Below are 16998 nucleotides of genomic sequence, written 5' to 3' on the forward strand. Positions count from 1 at the left end.
TTGACTCGGTTCAAGTACCAATTGTACCACTTAGCAGCTTAGGTCAAAATTCTTAACCTTTTTATGCTTCAGTTTCCTCATCTTTAACAAAGGGTTGTTAAGTGTCTCTTAGAGGATTATTAGGACAAACAGTAAGTGTGTGTGTGGTCTACACATGCTTAAGACAGTGGCTGGAAATGTGTGAGCACTCAATCACCATTAGCAAATTCATTACATTGGCTATACAGAGGACATGAAGGTGAAGGTCTGATCCTGACCCCTCAAGGAACTGACAGTCCAGAGATAAGAAAGCCATGTGAGGGAGTCGGGTGGTAGAGCAGGCGGGTTAAGCGGATGTGGCACAAAGTGCAAGGACTGGCATTAAGGATCCTGGTCCACTCCCCAACTCCCCACCTGCAGGGGGTCACTTCACCTAGCGGTAAAGCAAGTCTGCAGGTGTCTATCTTTCTCTCCCCAACTTCCCCTCCTTTCTCGATTTCTCTCTGTCCTATACAACAACAATAATGTCAATAACAATAATAACAACAAGGTAACAAAATGGAAAAAAAGGGCCTCCAGGAGCAGAAAATTCATAGTACAGGCACCAAGTCCTAGTGATAACCCTGGTGGCAAAAAAAAAAAAAAAAATTAAAAAATTTTAAAAAATAAGAGAAGAAAAGTCATAAACATAACATTTTATCAACTAAAGGCACAAAGAAGTGTCACTACTAAATAAGAAGGCCTAGACTCTCTGGAGGGCCAATTAGGAGCTTACAAACAATGCTGTGGCATTAAGTAAGGATCATTTTCATTAATTCATTGCTTTGAGGCTCAACTTGGAATCTGACATGAGATTAAATTCAGGAAGAGAGAAATGTCCAGGCAGCAGCAAAGAAAGACTTGGCTCCCTCCCGACACTGCCAGCTGGTAAATACTAGGGTGCCTCTCAAACCTTGCTATGCCATATAAACAGATTTCTGATTGCCAAAGGCACTGAGCAAAACCACTAAGTGTTTCCAAAATGTCTACAACATCAGAGTCTGAAGGAGGTGATGAGAAGAGGAGCGATTTTATAATTCAAGGGTTACACACAGGCAAACTTTTACCTTGTTTGAACCAAGCCTTCCCACCACTTCCACTTTCTTTCTATTTCATTTGATAGGAGAGAAATTGAGAAGGGAGGGAGAGATGGGGGAGAAGAGAGACATCTGTAGACCTGCTTCATCACTCATGAAGGTTTCCCCCTGAAGATGGGGAGCAGGGTTTGAACCTACATGGTAATGTGTACACTCAAGTGGATGTGCCACTGCCCAGCCTCCTAGCGAGGCGCCTTAAGGGTGGCACCTATAGTTCAGGCTCAGAGAAGCAATCTCCTGCTCCATGAGAGCAAGACCTTGACCATCTTGCTCACTGTTATACTCTCAGGGTACAGTACAGGGTCTGGCAGCTAATGGATGCTCTCAAAGCATTTGTTGACTACATAAGCAGATAATTTCATCTCCATTTTACAAGTTTAGAAATGTAATGCTTGCTTAGTTCACTGAGGCTATTAAATTCTTAATTGGAAAAGGGGGTTAGGGGCATAATGTTACACAGTAGAGAGAGACAGCACTATGGTGGTACGTGAGATGATATAAAATAATACCCAACACAACAACTAACCTGTAAAACTATTTACCCAATAAAAATTAAATTAAAAACTAATTCCTTACTGACTGGGCTGGGGGTAAAATTGGTATAATATCAGCTGAACTCAATGACAATTTTCAGGTCATACTGGCCTCAAATGAAGCACTATTTTCAAATAACTTTCTATCCCTACTGCTATTTTTCTCTGCACAAGTTTGGTTTAGACTTTTTCTTATTCTTGAAGAGAAGTATCTTGTGTTGATTAATTTTTCTCCCCACTAGGCCTCATAAGTTTTCAGAAAATCTCCCTATTAACATAGTTCACTATTGTACCTTTTAGAAAGGTCTAGAAATCCAACATGTCAGGCACATAAGTTTCTCCCTACCCCCATTTTTGTTGTAAAAGGGGTACAGCATTCCCAGAGCCTCACTGTCCTTCCCTAACATTAAGGCACCTGAGAAACAGAATCCCTTATCAGGTTGCTACCTCAAGAACAAAATAGGAGCATGTAAGAAAGGTTGTAACCATGTATGTGACTAGCCCAGCTTTGTAGCAAGCTGGGTATTCAACCTAGGTCATTGAGACTTCTCCCCTCTTTGAACAGAATGAGATGTCCTCCAAGGCCTCCTAGATGCCATGTATACTCCCAGTTTACTGTTCCTTGGCAACATTCTTCACTTAAACATGTTTTCATTTAAATACCTGGTTTTTAAGACTTGTTTACAGGTCTTTAACTTAGCTGCTTCTTAATGATCAAGGGCCCTCATCAAGTTATGCCTTTAGAGGACTGTTTGGCTCTGGTTATCTCCTATAAGATGTACATCAATTTTCAGGTCATACTGGCCTCAAATGAAGCACTATTTTCAAATAACTTTCTATCCCTACTGCTATTTTTCTCTGCACAAGTTTGGTTTAGACTTTTTCTTATTCTTGAAGAGAAGTATCTTGTGTTGATTAATTTTTCTCCCCACTAGGCCTCATAAGTTTTCAGAAAATCTCCCCATTAACATAGTTCACTATTGTACCTTTTAGAAAGGTCTAGAAATCCAACATGTCAGGAAATGAGCTTCAAAGCAACACTCTAGAAGGTGATCACTAATTTTTATCCTCTCAATCAACTTGACCAAGTTTTCTTTCTGGTTCTTAAGCCAGTTTCTACTCAGGACTAATGTTTCCCTAATTCCATGATAACATTTTACTTAAAGATGAGAGAAGGAAACACAAAACAAAAAGACTTGTAAGGAATCCTGTCAAAGTCTTTTATTTGTTTTAGTTTCCTGAGCTGATTTTAGATGTACAGAGAAGTTGTAAGTATTGTAGGACAGTTTCTACATATCACTGACCCAACTTCCTTGAGTGTTAATATCTTATACATGATGCAGATCAGAAAAAGAATGTTGACATTGGCACAATACCATTTACTAAACCAAAGATCTTATTCAAATTTTACTGCTTTTCCCTACTAATGTTCCTTTTCCTGTCCTGGGATCCTATCTGATGTTCCAAGTGTATTGAGATTTTATGTCTTAGTCTCTTGCAGTCTAAATCAAGACAGCTGCTTGATCTTTCACTAACATTCATGTACTTTGTCACCAGATAAAATAATCTGCTTCTAGCAGATTTGTTGTTGTTATTTGAGATAGATAAAGGAAAGACACCACAGCACACCTGAATCAGTGTATACTCTACCAGGTGAACAATCTCCTGGCATCTTGCTTTTTAAATTTTGCACCAGGGAATAAACCCAGAGCCTCGTACATGTGCCACACTACTGAATTATCTTTCCCAGTCCAACCTTTTCATTATTTTCTCTTTTAGAAAAAGGAGAGACCGAGGGAGAGGAGATACCACAGTACCACTCCACCATCTATGGAACTCCTCTATGCTATCTTTGAGATTTCCATGTGGTGCCAGGATTCAAACTCAGGACCTCACAAATAATAAAGCATTTTACTGTGTGAGCTGTCTCCTGGCCCTAGTGTTATAAATGGCAAAAATACCACTGAAGTTTTTTTTTTTTTTTTGCCCTAGCATCATATCATACACAGAACTCATGATAACAATATGTCTATTTGATGCTGACCCTGAATACTTGGCTAAACAGTATTCTACTATAAAGTTACTTTTTTTTTGTTTATAGTTTAAAAATATGTTGAAGGAGTTTGAAACTGAAAATTTTGTAAAGGATTACTTACAAAACTGTAAATCATTGAATTTATGAACACATTTATTTTTCCTTAAGGAGCACCAAGAGAAAATCCAAGAGATAGCTCACCTAGCAGAGTGCAATTTACCATGCACAAGAACCTGGTTCAAGCTTCTAGCATTATATGGGAGCACTACACACAAGTGGAAGCTTAAAAAGTGGTGGAGCTGGCATATTGCACCAAAGTAAAAGACTCTGGGGTGGGTTGGGAGGGGGAAGAATACAGGTCCAAGAAGGATGACAGAGGACCTAAAAGGGGTTGTACTGTTATATGGAAAACTGAGAAATGTTATGCATGTACAAACTATTTTATTTACTGTCGAATGTAAAACATTAATTCCCCCAACAAAGAAATTTTTTTAAAAAGTGGTGGAGCGGGGAGTCGGGCTGTAGCGCAGCGGGTTAAGCGCAGGTGGCACAAAGCACAAGGACCGGCATAAGGATCCCGGTTCGAACCCCGGCTCCCCACCTGCAGGGGAGTCGCTTCACAGGCGGTGAAGCAGGTCTGCAGGTGTCTGTCTTTCTCTCCCTCTCTCTGTCTTCCCCTCCTCTCTCCATTTCTCTCTGTCCTATCCAACAATGAACAACATCAACAATTGCAATAATAATAACCACAACAGGGCTACAACAACAAGGGCAACAAAAGGGGGAAAAAATGGCCTCCAGGTGGACTTTACATCTACTCTTCTTGCTTTGACATTCACCTTGGATCAGGTGAGTGTCATACCTCTCTCTCCGGCCCCCACATTTCTACCTAAGCTTCTGATTCACATAGCCAGTTGCTCCTAGATGTTTTCCTAGACCTTTTAAAGATTTATTAAGTTCAGTAGATTCTTTTTTTTTTTCTCTTTTGGAAATTTTAAGCTTTATTCAACAAAGGGAACAATACACTTGACAACAGATACGGATTAAGAAAGAAAAAGAAAGACAAGACAGACAGGTCCTTACATATCCTTAGGGTGGTCAGATCAAAATCTCAGCAAACTAGGCTTTTTGTTTCTATCAAGTTAATCATTGAACCCCCCCTACACCTTTACCCCAAAATAAATTGGTCAGTCTTTTTACCACCCACTATCACCATTCTCTAAAATAGAAATGCCTCCGAGTTGTCTCCTAATTCCTCCTCACCTGTGACAGAAGCTAGTCTGTTTAGATTATGCCTCAAAATACCTCAGTCTCTTCTGTACCATCACTGCTACTGCCTTGTTCTGGTTCTTCTCAACTCTTATCTGGATGACTGCCACAGCCACCGATTCTGACATCTCTCCCTGAAGTGTGTACCTCCCATTGTCATCAGAGTGATCTTCCTAAAAACAAATGTGAGCAGAGTACTCCCCTCTTTTAAAACCTACAACTTGTTGGCCAGGCATTTAAGGCACCTCACAATCGGGTCCCAACACCTCTCAGTCCGATTTCATCTTCAACCTCATGGGAACCTTCAGGTTTTGTCCCTTCTCACTTATCATTCATTGGACTGTTGGAAAAGTCTTAATGCCTTACATTTTGCTAAGCCTTACTGGTACAGTAACACTCAGTCCCCAAGATGCTTTCACTGACCCACTAAACAGCTCTCCCCTTCCAAACCCCTTCATGTCTCCTGCCACTTGTTTGTATGCATCTTCTTTTTTCCCATCAGAAAGGAACTAGAAGGCAGGAGCAGAACCCTACATTTACCCCAACGTCTGTCTGGCACACAGAGAGACCTCAGTGGATGTTGACTATCTGAATGAGTTAAGAACAGCAAAAATACTTATTAGTATCAGGTTGAGACACAAAATAATTAGTATACCACAAAGGAAAAAATTAAGATTTGAGAGGAAAATATAAGGGGTAGATTAAAAAAAAAAAACAGGAAAAGGGAATTCCCAAAGTGAAGAAAACTGAATTTCCTTGTACAGAAGGAAAGAAAAGTTTCTCTCTTTTGCTTTGATGATAATAAATAGACATAGAAACAAGTGCTATTTTTGCACCAAGACAACACAAAAGACATCACTAAAAATTTGTTTTAAAAGTTAAAAGAAAAAACTAAAAGCTAAAGGAAATAATATTCTACTGAACATAAAATATCATAGAAAAGCAAGAGCCAAATCTAAAAATTAAGAAACTAGTACTCTTGGGTTCGAGCCCCCAGCTCTCCACCTGTGGGGGAGTCGCTTCAAAGGTGGTGAAGCAGGTCTGCAGGTGTCTTTCTCTCCCCATCTTCCCCTTCTCTCTCCATTTCTCTCTGTCCTTTCCAACAACAACAACATCAATAACAACAACAATAAAACAACAAGGGCAACAAAAAGGAACAAATAAATATAAGAAAGAACAAAACACCTTACAATCAGATTATTAAAAAAAACTAGTACTCTGTAATAAATAAGACAGTAAATATAAAGTGTACAAATTTACACAAAAGCTAAAAAACTTGAAGCTTGGTTGAAGAGAAATTTCAACAATCTCTGTAAGATATAAACTCCAAAATAATTACAAAAATCTAAAAATGAAACAAAATCAATAATATGGTCTTCATAGTATAAATCACTACATACTATGAAAAAATAAAACACACAGGCTGTGCTATCAAAAAAACCAAAAATTGGGAGCCAGGTGGTGGTGTACCTGGTTAAGTGCATGTTATAATGTAGAAGGACCTGGGTTTGAGCCCCTGGTCCCCATCTGCAGGGGGTAAGCTTTGTGAATGGTGAAGCAGTGCTACAGGTGTCTCTCCATCTCTCCTCTATCAACCCCTTCCTTCTCAATTTTTGGCTGTCTCTATCCAGTAAATAAATAAAGATAATGAAAAAAAAAGTAAATATGCAATAACAATCTTTAGAACAATAAAAATCACCTAGGGAATGTGTTACAAAAAAGAAAGGAACTGGGTATTTTAAAATAAAAAATTAAAATACTTGGCTAGAGTCATAAGAAACTGGTGAGGGTTGCTTCCTAACCAGGGTAGTGATTATCTGAGAAATAGGAATGGGTAGGAAACTGACTATTCACTTCATCCACTTGCAGTATTAAACCTCTATATTTTCTTTTTCTTTTTTAAGTTATATTATTTTCAACTAAAAGTTTACCTGTAGAAACTAAAAGTGACATGAATGGCAACTGCAATTTTAAAAAGGAAATGCATGAAACTGGGTAACAGGACAAAGAAATTAATAAGTCAAATGTAGTGGGGGTAGATAGCATAATGGTTATGCAGAGAAACTCTCATGGCTAAGGTTCCAAAATCCCAGGTTCAATCCCCCACACCACCATAAGCCAGAGCTGAGCAGTGCTCTGAAAAAGAGAGAGAGAGAGAGAGAGAGAGAGAGAGAGAGAGAAAGAGAGAGAGAGAGAGAGTAAGGAAGATAGCACAAAGAGACTCTCATGCCTGAGGCTCCAAAGTCCCAGGTTCAATACCTTGCACCACCATAAACCAGAGCTGAGCAGTGCTCTCGGAGGGAAAAACTAACAAACAACTGTGAGAGAGATAATAAAATGTTTCTAATTCCAGAGGGTAATGCTATATATCTTGTAAATTTAGAATATTATGTTGAAATCAAATTGGTGTTCTAGTTTTTCAGGTCAATCATTAAAAAAATTTTTATTATCTTTATTTATTATTGGATAATAGCAGAGAGAACTTGAGAGGGAAGAGGGTGACAGAGGGAGAGAGACACCTGCAGCCCTGCTTCATCACTCGTGAAGCTTTCCCCCTGCAGGGGGGGACCAGGGGCTTGAACCTGGGTCCTTGTGCACTGTAATGTGAGCACTTAACCAGATGCACCACTGTCTGGCCCCTCAAGTGAATCATTTAATAAAGAAGTGTAACACTCAGACTAAAAGCTGACCTTGTTCTACATCTGCACATACAAAGGCAGAACATACATGTATCTCCTACAATAAATACTCAGTGATTAACCTAACATATAACAGGTTTTATCAAGTTATATTAGAAAGCACAAAAAATTGTATATCCAATGGAATACTACTCAGCTATAAAAAAGGTAACTTCACCGTTTTCAGCCGATCTTGGATGGATCTTGAAAAATTCATGTTATGTTAAATAAGTCAGAAACAGAAGGATGAATATGGGATGATCTCACTTTCAGGCAGAAGTTGAAAAACAAGATCAGAGAAGAAAACACAAGTAGAACCTGAACTAGAATTGGTGTAATGCACCAAAGTAAAAGACTCTGGGGTGTGTGTGTGTGTGGGGAGAATACAGATCCAAGAAGGATGACAGAAGACCTAGTGGGGGTTGTATTGTTATATGGAAAACTGAGAAATGTTTTGCATGTATAAACTATTGTATTTACTGTTGAATGTAAAACATTAATTCCCCAATAAAGAAATTTAAAAAAATGTATATCCAATGCAGGTTTTTAGATTAATCAAAGAATCAAATAACACAAAAATAAAAAATGATAGGAGAAATAAAGCATGTTTGAAAACAATACAAAGATCAAATGTAGTTATAAGGAGTTAGGCATGAAAAAGTTATGGTAATTTATATACTAAGATGTGTCAAAGTTCAAAAACATACTATTTACCTGGGAAACATACTTTTTCCTTAATTCATGGTTTTCTCCAGTTTCCCTACTTTAACCAGTCCTGCATACAACTTTAAAGATTCTTCTTTTGTTGTTTCTGCAAGTACAATTCAGTCCTGAAAAAAAAAGCAGCATGACACTCATTATCTTATGAGAAAAAGCACATTCTAGAAAACATCAATTCCTTTTTATAGTTGATGTGCACTAGAACTATACATAAACCAAAAGGTCAAGGGGTGATAAGAATAAAAAGAGGTGTGGCTGGGTAGTAGTGTAGTGGGTTAAGTGCACATTATGCAACGACCCCGTCTAAGGATCCTGGTTCCAGCCTCCGGCTCCCCACCTGCAGGGGTGGTCACTTCACAAGTGGTGAAGTGGGTCCGCAGGTGGTCTTCCCCCTCCTCTCTCAATTTCTCTGTCCTGTCCAACAACAAGAGCAATACAACAACAGCAAGGGCAACAAAATGGGAAAAATGGTCTCCAGGAACAATTGATTTGTAGTGCAGGCACCGAGTCCCAGCAGTAACACTGGAGGCAAAAAAAATAAATAAATAAAATAAAAATAAAAAGAGGTAACTAAAATACAAACTACAGTTTAAAACTATTAAAAAATGCCAGTTGGGAGTTGGGTGGTAGTGCAGCGGGTTAAGTACACGTGTCACAAAGCACAAGGACCAGCATAAGGATCTGGGTTGGAGCCCCTGGCTCCTCACCTGCAGGGGAGTTTGCTTCATAAGCGGGGAAGCAAGTCTGCAGGTGTCTATCTCTCCCCCTCTGTCTTCCCCTCCTCTCTCCATTTCTCTCTGTTCTATCCAACAACAATGACAACAACAACAATAATAACTACAACAACAATAAAAACAAGGGCAACAAAAAGGAAATACATATTTTTTTTAAATTCCAGTTGTCAAAAGTTATACAGGCTCCAGTGCTAAATATGACTAGATATGGGCCCCAGGCTAGATAAAAAGGTAACTACATTTATCTATTTTCCTTAAGTTTTTGAGCAACTCTGTCCCAATCCTGCTTCCTTATTCTATTCTCAACACTGTCACCATCATCCCAGACAATATTTCTAGTCCACCCCCCATGTTAGCTATCAAGCTCAAGCAAAGATTACTAAGACATAGGTTCCTGGAGACTGTAAAACATTAAGCCCCCAATAAAGGGGGGGAAATGTAAAACAAACAAACAAACAAACAAAAAAAAAAAACGCTCCTAGGAGCATTCCTAAAATAGACTTCTTAGCTTGCTTTCACCCTAAACTCCCTACTTTCATATTCCCTATTACTACTTTATGGCTTCAGTTCATTAAACATTTTGTCCTGCTTTCCATCTTATTGCATTTCAGCCACCAAGCTGCAGATGCTACTATGATTCCATGACTTCCCTGGGTAGATGACCTCCCCAGAGCTAGGGAAAGATAGAAAAGGGCTAGGGATGGGTGAGGATAGATCGAATGATGGTTATGCAAAGAGTCTTTCATGCCTGAGGCCCCTAAGTCCTAGGTTCACACAATCCGCCACACAACCATAAACCAGAGCTTGTAAGTGCTTCAGTAAAAAAGAGAAAGAAAAGAAAAGAAAAGAAGAGAAAAGAAAGAAGAAAGGAAGGAAGGAAGGGAGGGAGGGAGGGAAGGAGGGAGGGAAAGAAGAAGGGGCCTGTAGGTTGACCTGCCAATGTCCATGTCCAGCAGAGAAGCAATTACAAAAGCCTTCCACCTTCTGCACCCCAAAAAAGAATTTTGGTCCATACTCCCACAGGAGTAAACAAGCCAGATCTGTACCCCCATTCCACCAAGACTTGAAGCATTTGTCACCAGGAATCTTGTTTTTATACTATCAGTGAAAGGGAAGTGAATTGGGAAAACACTAGGGGAAGCTAGGCACAGTTTCATTTATCTGAGAGAGAAGAGGAAAAAAAGGAAAGACATGGAGATCTGTAGGTATGGCTAAGGAGTACCAGCAGCTACATTTTGCTCTCCCTGATCAACTAGAAAAGGCAACAATAAGCACATGAAAATTCAACAATTTCCCACCAGGATCTCTTAAAAAAAAAACAAAAAACACCTCACAAAGCCAAAGGTAGGTACAAACACGTGTGGCTTATGGTCAGAAAGGGGCTGAGGGAGATGTTCCTGGGTCTAAAAGACCGTACTCAGGAATGGCTAGTGCCAGTCCAGGAGTTTGCCAGCTGAGACACACCACATCCAGGTCTGAGTTTTAGCAACAAAAAGATTGTTCAGGGAGTCGGGCGGTGGCACAGCGGGTTAAGCAAAGCGCAAGGACCAGCATGAGGATCCGGGTTGGAGCCCCTGGCTCCTCACCTGCAGGGGAGTCACTTTACAGGTGGTGAAGCAGATCTGCAGGTGTCTATCTTTCTCTCTCCCTCTCTGTCTTCCCCTCCTCTCTCCATTTCTCTCTGTCCTATCCACCAACAACGACATCAATAGCCACAACAATGTTAAACAATACGGGCAACAAAGGGGGAAAAAAAAGATTGTTCAAAAAAGGGAAAAATCACCTAAAACTCACCAATTTACAACAGTGAGTTCTCAAGTCTCTGTTACTATTGCCCCTCAGAAACTGGAATAGCAGCAGGGAAACCCTATATATATCAAGGGCACAGAACTGGGTGGGTGACTCAAGATAAAAATCTACCCTCCTGGTGATCTGGAAGTGTGGCTGTGGAGCAGGTGGCTTTTCACTTTATTCTCCAGATAGACTGGGAAGAACGGAGAGAATCACTTGAAAACACAACAGAGTGCAACTAAGGTTTCTTCAGACTTGTTAGGCCATGGAGTACTACTGGCAGTGAAGTGTGGGATTGGGCCTGGGACTTTGGATCCTCAGGCTTGGGAGTTGCTTTGCATAATCATTTATTTATTTATTCCCTTTTTGTTGCCCTTGTTTTATTGCTGTAATTACTGTTGTCCTTGTTGTTGGATAGGACAGAGAGAAATGGAGAGAGGAGGGGGAAGACAGAGAGAGGGAGAGAAAGATAGACACCTGCAGACCTGCTTCAGCTGCAGGAGCTGGTCCTTGTGCTTAACCCACTGCGCTACAGCCCGACTCCCTTTGCATAACCATTGTGCTATCTATCCTCTGCCCTGTTTTATCTCTTGGTCAAGAGTGAGTAAGCTAACCAGTCTACTTATAGTTAAAAAGCCCTCTGATTGGCTCAGGCTCATATACCCCACAGAGAAGATAAATCACAGACAAATCAGTCAACATAATAAGGGTTTAACAGCCACTGTGCTTCACCTGAGGGACTGAGATAAAAATAAAAACAACTGTTAAGATTTGCAACTGTGAACCCTTAAGTACCTTACTTAGACATAAGTCAATACAGGATAGTATGATCAGTGGATTGAAAAGTAGTGTGGGAGGGACCCTTCAAGATGTTAGAAGCTGTATTCAGCATAAGGAGGTATTGTCTTGCTGTTCCAGTCATCCACTCCTCTGTTCAATTTGAACATGAGACCCTAACTCCCATCTTCCAAAAGCAGCTGTGTCAACATTAGACTAACAGCTTCACCCATTCCAAAATGGTTGTTTGGGTCAGGGTTAGGGTTAGGGCTAAGGGCTAGGGGTTAGGGTCCCAGTCCTGGAACCTCTGGTGCATAGCTTGTTTTCCTTCATGCTTTTTTTTTTTAATTATTTCTTTATTGGGGAATTAATGTTTTACATTCAACAATAAATACAATAGTTTGTACATGCATAACATTCCTTTATGCTTTTTTAACCCATACTATTTCATACTACATTTACTAACCTCAATCAAATCAATACAACCTAGCACGTTATGATTGGGCCCTCCTTAATCGCTGTCGAACAGGCCATGGCCGGTGCGCCGCTATGTTCCATCGCTGGGGAGCCAGAGACGACCCGAACTGCCCCTGCGGCTACAGACAGACTATGACCCACATAGTCAACGACTGCCACCTCTCCAGATTCAAAGGAGGTCTCGAAACTTTACATCAGGCTCAACCTGATGCTGTTGACTGGCTACGGAAGAAGGGCAAACGCTAGAAGAAGAATACAACCATTGCCACCTTGACATGTTTCACTTCAGACTCTGTCCAGAGATTCCATGCCTAAGATGTCAAGCCTCCAGCTTCAATACTCTGGTGAGAACTTTCCTAGCTCATAAGACTTCTTAGTTCCATATCGGGTGACACACCTCCTAGCAAAGTTACAGTACCTAGATATAGACCTGGGCCCTTGATATAGAGCACATATGTACATGTATCCGTAAGTCAGGGGAAAATATATATCTTAAAAAGTAAAAGTGTGCAATATTCTGCAGTGACTCAGTAAGTGCATCAAGCAAGTAGAAAGACCTAAAAAATACACCATAAAGTACTTAATCAAATAGTTTCTACTTAGACCTAGATACTCTCCTCACCTACTCTCTATTTCACTTCCCTCAATCACTCTATGCCTAGCCTGGTCAGATAAAATAAGGACTACAAAAGCTGGATAAGGGCAAGAGACCAACACACTTTAATGATGGCCCTTTTGGTCATTACCAGGGTACCCCATCATCCAGGGCCCTATTCAGGAAATCCGGGCATTCCCACATGGATACGATGGGCCTAGACCTGTAACAGATCCCTCTCTAAACCATCACTGGCCATCTCCATTAGGAACAACATGTTATAAACACTCTTGTGGGCTTCTATAGCACTTTGTTCTCAGTGTAGAGTAACAGTGGTAGAAACTGTCCCACTCACCTAAAGGAGGCTAAATCAATGTACTCTGCTACTCAAGGAAGACTGGTCCTGAAATGAGTGCAGCCTAGAATGTTTCTTGCTATGGTCATGGAATGCAAGCTCATACTGACAGGAATGCAGAAGTTACACAGGCTTCTGTGCTAAATATGAATAGACATGGGCCCTAGGTCAGATCAGTGGGGTTTACAGTTCATGATATATATATATATATCCATCCAAAAAAGCCCAGAGCACTGAAGTATAGGCAGCAGCAACAACAAAATTATTTAGGTAATAGTTGAAAAGCATTGCTTTTGAGTTATGTCTTTACTAAATCATTCTTTGATTAAGATATCTATTGATAGTTCTTCTTCTTCTAGCGTTTGCCCTTCTTCCATAGCCAGTCAACAGCATCAGGTTGAGCCTGATGTAAAGTTTCGAGACCTCCTTTGAATCTGGAGAGGTGGCAGTCGTTGACTATGTGGGTCATAGTCTGTCTGTAGCCGCAGGGGCAGTTCGGGTCATCTCTGGCTCCCCAGCGATGGAACATAGCGGCGCACCGGCCATGGCCTGTTCGATAGCGATTGAGGAGGGCCCAATCATAACGTGCTAGGTCAAAGCTGGGTTGACGCTTGCAGGGATCTGTGATGAGGTGTTTGTTCTTTACCTCAGCTGACTGCCAGCTCTGTTTCCAAGAGTCTGGTACAGAGAAGTTCAGTGTAGGCGTAGGGGACCAGATTGGGTGATGAGATGTCAAGCGTTGAAAAGGGTGGGCGAAGATATCCGCGTATATTGGCAGGTCCATTCGAGCGTAGACGTGGGAAATGAACTTAGATGATGCCGCATCCCGACGAATATCTGGCGGGGCGATGTTGCTAAGAACTGGCAGCCATAGAACCGGGGTGGAACGGATGGTTCCAGAAATTATCCTCATGGAGGAATATAATTTGGAATCGACCAAGTGGACATGGGGGCTACGGAACCATACTGGGGCACAGTATTCTGCAGTGGAATAGCATAATGCCAGAGATGATGATCGTAGTGTGGAAGTGCTTGCGCCCCATGAGGAGCTGGCCAGTCTTGCAATGATGTTATTCCTCGCTCCCACCTTTGCTGCAGTTTTTATGAGATGTTCGTGAAATGACAGAGAGCGATCGAGAGTAACGCCAAGATAGACTGGCTGGGCTTCATGCCGGATTCTCGTACCGCCAAGCTGCACATTAAGCTCATGCGAGGCCGAGGCATGGTGTAGATGGAAAACAGATGATACCGTTTTTGCAGTGCTAGGGATTAGTCGCCATTTTTTACAGTAATCAGATATCAGAGACATGTCTTTCGTGAGTGTTTCCTCGAGGATGTCGAACTTGGATGCCTGAGTTGCACAGCAGATGTCATCGGCGTAGATGAACTTCCTTGAAGAAGTTTCTGGGAGGTCATTGATGTAAATATTAAATAGCGTAGGAGCCAGAACAGAGCCCTGGGGGAGGCCACTTGAGACAAGTCTCCATCTGCTAGACTTGTCACCCAGATGCACCCGGAATCTTCTGTTTTGGAGAAGAAACGATATAGTGTTGGCCACCCATGGAGGCAGGCATCTTGAGATCTTGACTAGGAGACCACGGTGCCAGACCGTGTCATAGGCTGCTGTGAGATCAACAAAGACAGCACCCGTCTTTAAATTCTTCTGGAATCCATTTTCAATGTAAGTTGAGAGGGCCAGGGCTTGTTCGCAGGTAGATCTTCCCGGGCGGAAACCAGCCTGGGCGGGTGATAGGAATTTCTCTGTAAGAGGAGAAATACGTGACAGAAGCAGCCTCTCAAGGAGTTTGTAACACACGGAGAGGAGAGAAATTGGTCTATAGCTGGCGGCCAGTGTTGGGTCTTTCTTTGGTTTCAAAACCGCTATAATCTTCGCACGACGCCAAACTTTGGGCATAGACTCAGATTCCAAGATGTGGGACAGGAATGAAGCGAGCCACTTCTTGCTGCAGGACCCAGGTTAAGAATGAGTTCTGGGGTGATGTTATCATAGCCAGCAGCTGTTCCCGGTTTAACCCTTTTCAAAGCGTCTTCCAGTTCAGACAGTGTAAAGGGATAGTAATATGGCCCTAAAGTAGGTATATACCAGAGGCTTTTATGCCATCAAACATACATCCAGGTGTCAGTCAGTACACTATAGAGTGTCAGTACTCTGATAATCTGTGAATATAAACAGATTTACCCACCAATAAAGCTCCCCTCATTAAAGTAGCTATTAGTTACATTGTGCTATCATTTTTATGTCTTTAACATACATTCACAAGCCTTTTCTCTTTGTCAGACTCTATTTTAAGAGCTATAACTACATTAACTAATTGATTATTGCAATGATCCTATCATGTGGATTATATTACTATAAATGTCAAGGAAAATGAGGCACAGAAAGCTTAAGTAAATTTTGTTGAGGCCAAGCACTATGCTGTCATTATCAGACGGGGTCTTGGGCAAACAAAAGTTTACTGTAAGCTGCAGGCTCAATCAGCTATTTCATTTTCTTCTACTACTGTCATAGTATAGTAACTTTGTACCCACTTAGATGAACTCCTGCTGATATTTTTTTCCCTAACGATTTATTGAAAAGTTAACAATTTCCCACAACTTAAAAATGAACTTCTTTTATTTAAAACTAATGATCTATGGCCTAGGACTGGGGACACAGCTTAGTAGTTATGCAAAAGACTTTCATGCCCAAGGCTCTGAGATCCCAGGTTCAATTCCCAGCTCCATCATAAACCAGAGAGGAGTGGTCCTCTGGTCTTTCCCTCTGTATCTCTCCCATTAAAATAAAAAAAATGTTTTTTTTTTTTTATGATCCTATTGCCTATAAGGCTGTGCAACAGGTAGAGTACCAGATTTGCATACATGAGATCCTGGGTTCAATCCCTGGCATTGCATATGTCACAACGATACTCTGGTGTTCTTCTCCTCCTCCTTGGCCTTCATCTCCTCTCTTCATAAATAACAGTAATAATAATAATAATCCTTTGGATATCACATACAAAAAAACTTCTTCCTAACTCGATGGAAGTTGGAAGTACTTCAAGCATAAATATTTAGTCATTACTTCACTTTATTGCATTTATTCCAGATTTTTTTCTATGCTCACCATAGCCATTCTAATTTTAAAAATCACAAAATCATCATTCGAGCAAGGTATTTATTACTTTTACAATTTATTTCAGTTACCAGGATATAAATTCCTAAAAATGTGGATTCAATCCACCACAAATCAGTTAACTTTGCTTGTTTTGTGTCTATAAACTCTTAGTCCATATTTCAAGTCACAAACTTTGTATTTACTAGCAAAGCACTTTTCTACCTTTCTGAGCAATAATTCCTTCTCATTAGAGGTCTTTGGCCAGAATCAAACCTAAAATCTCTCCTTCAAGAAACAAACAGATATAGGGTTGGTACTAAGCTGCCAAATTTTTGCATGCAACCAGCTTGAGTAATCTGGAAACAGATTTACTTATTTCTAACACCAATTCCACTGACAATGAAAAGGCTTTTAATTGTTTTAGAGTTTCCAAAGTCTCTAGCTGTACAATTCATCAGAAAAATCTTAACTGCAACTCCTAGACATCTTTTAGATTCTTTAAAAATTAATCTTTTTCAGAAAACCAAAAATTTCTCTATTTCCAAATAATATGAAATTATTTTAAACATGTTTTTTCAAATTAAATGAAGAAACCAACCAATATCAATTCAGATCACATTTTTAAAAGAACCCATGGCCTATTCTAGGTTTTTACCAGTTTCAACAAATAAATCTGAAAAAGCAGAAGTATATTTCTTAATTAGTTTAGGAAGAAACACACTGGGGATCATCTGTTTTCTAGTTTCTCTGCCCTCAGCTGGGAAGAATTCTCCCCAAATACTTATGCTACAAAGCACATGGATTCCA

The 16998-nt window shown here is 40.5% G+C and overlaps 1 protein-coding gene across 6 annotated transcripts in view; it reads right to left on the reverse strand.

The window, feature by feature from the left end:
- Positions 1-16998, reverse strand: part of ZHX3 (zinc fingers and homeoboxes 3) — a 148613-nt gene that overhangs the window by 77255 nt on the left and 54360 nt on the right. For 5 of the 6 annotated variants that reach the window (XM_060190090.1, XM_060190103.1, XM_060190120.1 and 2 more), the window contains one exon: positions 8342-8457. The gene's annotated coding sequence lies outside the window, so the exon portion shown is untranslated. Of the gene's footprint in view, positions 1-8341; positions 8458-13076; positions 13217-16998 lie in introns of those variants that run through there. The other variant, XM_060190111.1, reaches the window with a different exon arrangement.

This window comes from Erinaceus europaeus, chromosome 1, assembly GCF_950295315.1.
Source record: "Erinaceus europaeus chromosome 1, mEriEur2.1, whole genome shotgun sequence".
In the NCBI taxonomy this organism is placed as follows: domain Eukaryota; kingdom Metazoa; phylum Chordata; class Mammalia; order Eulipotyphla; family Erinaceidae; genus Erinaceus; species Erinaceus europaeus.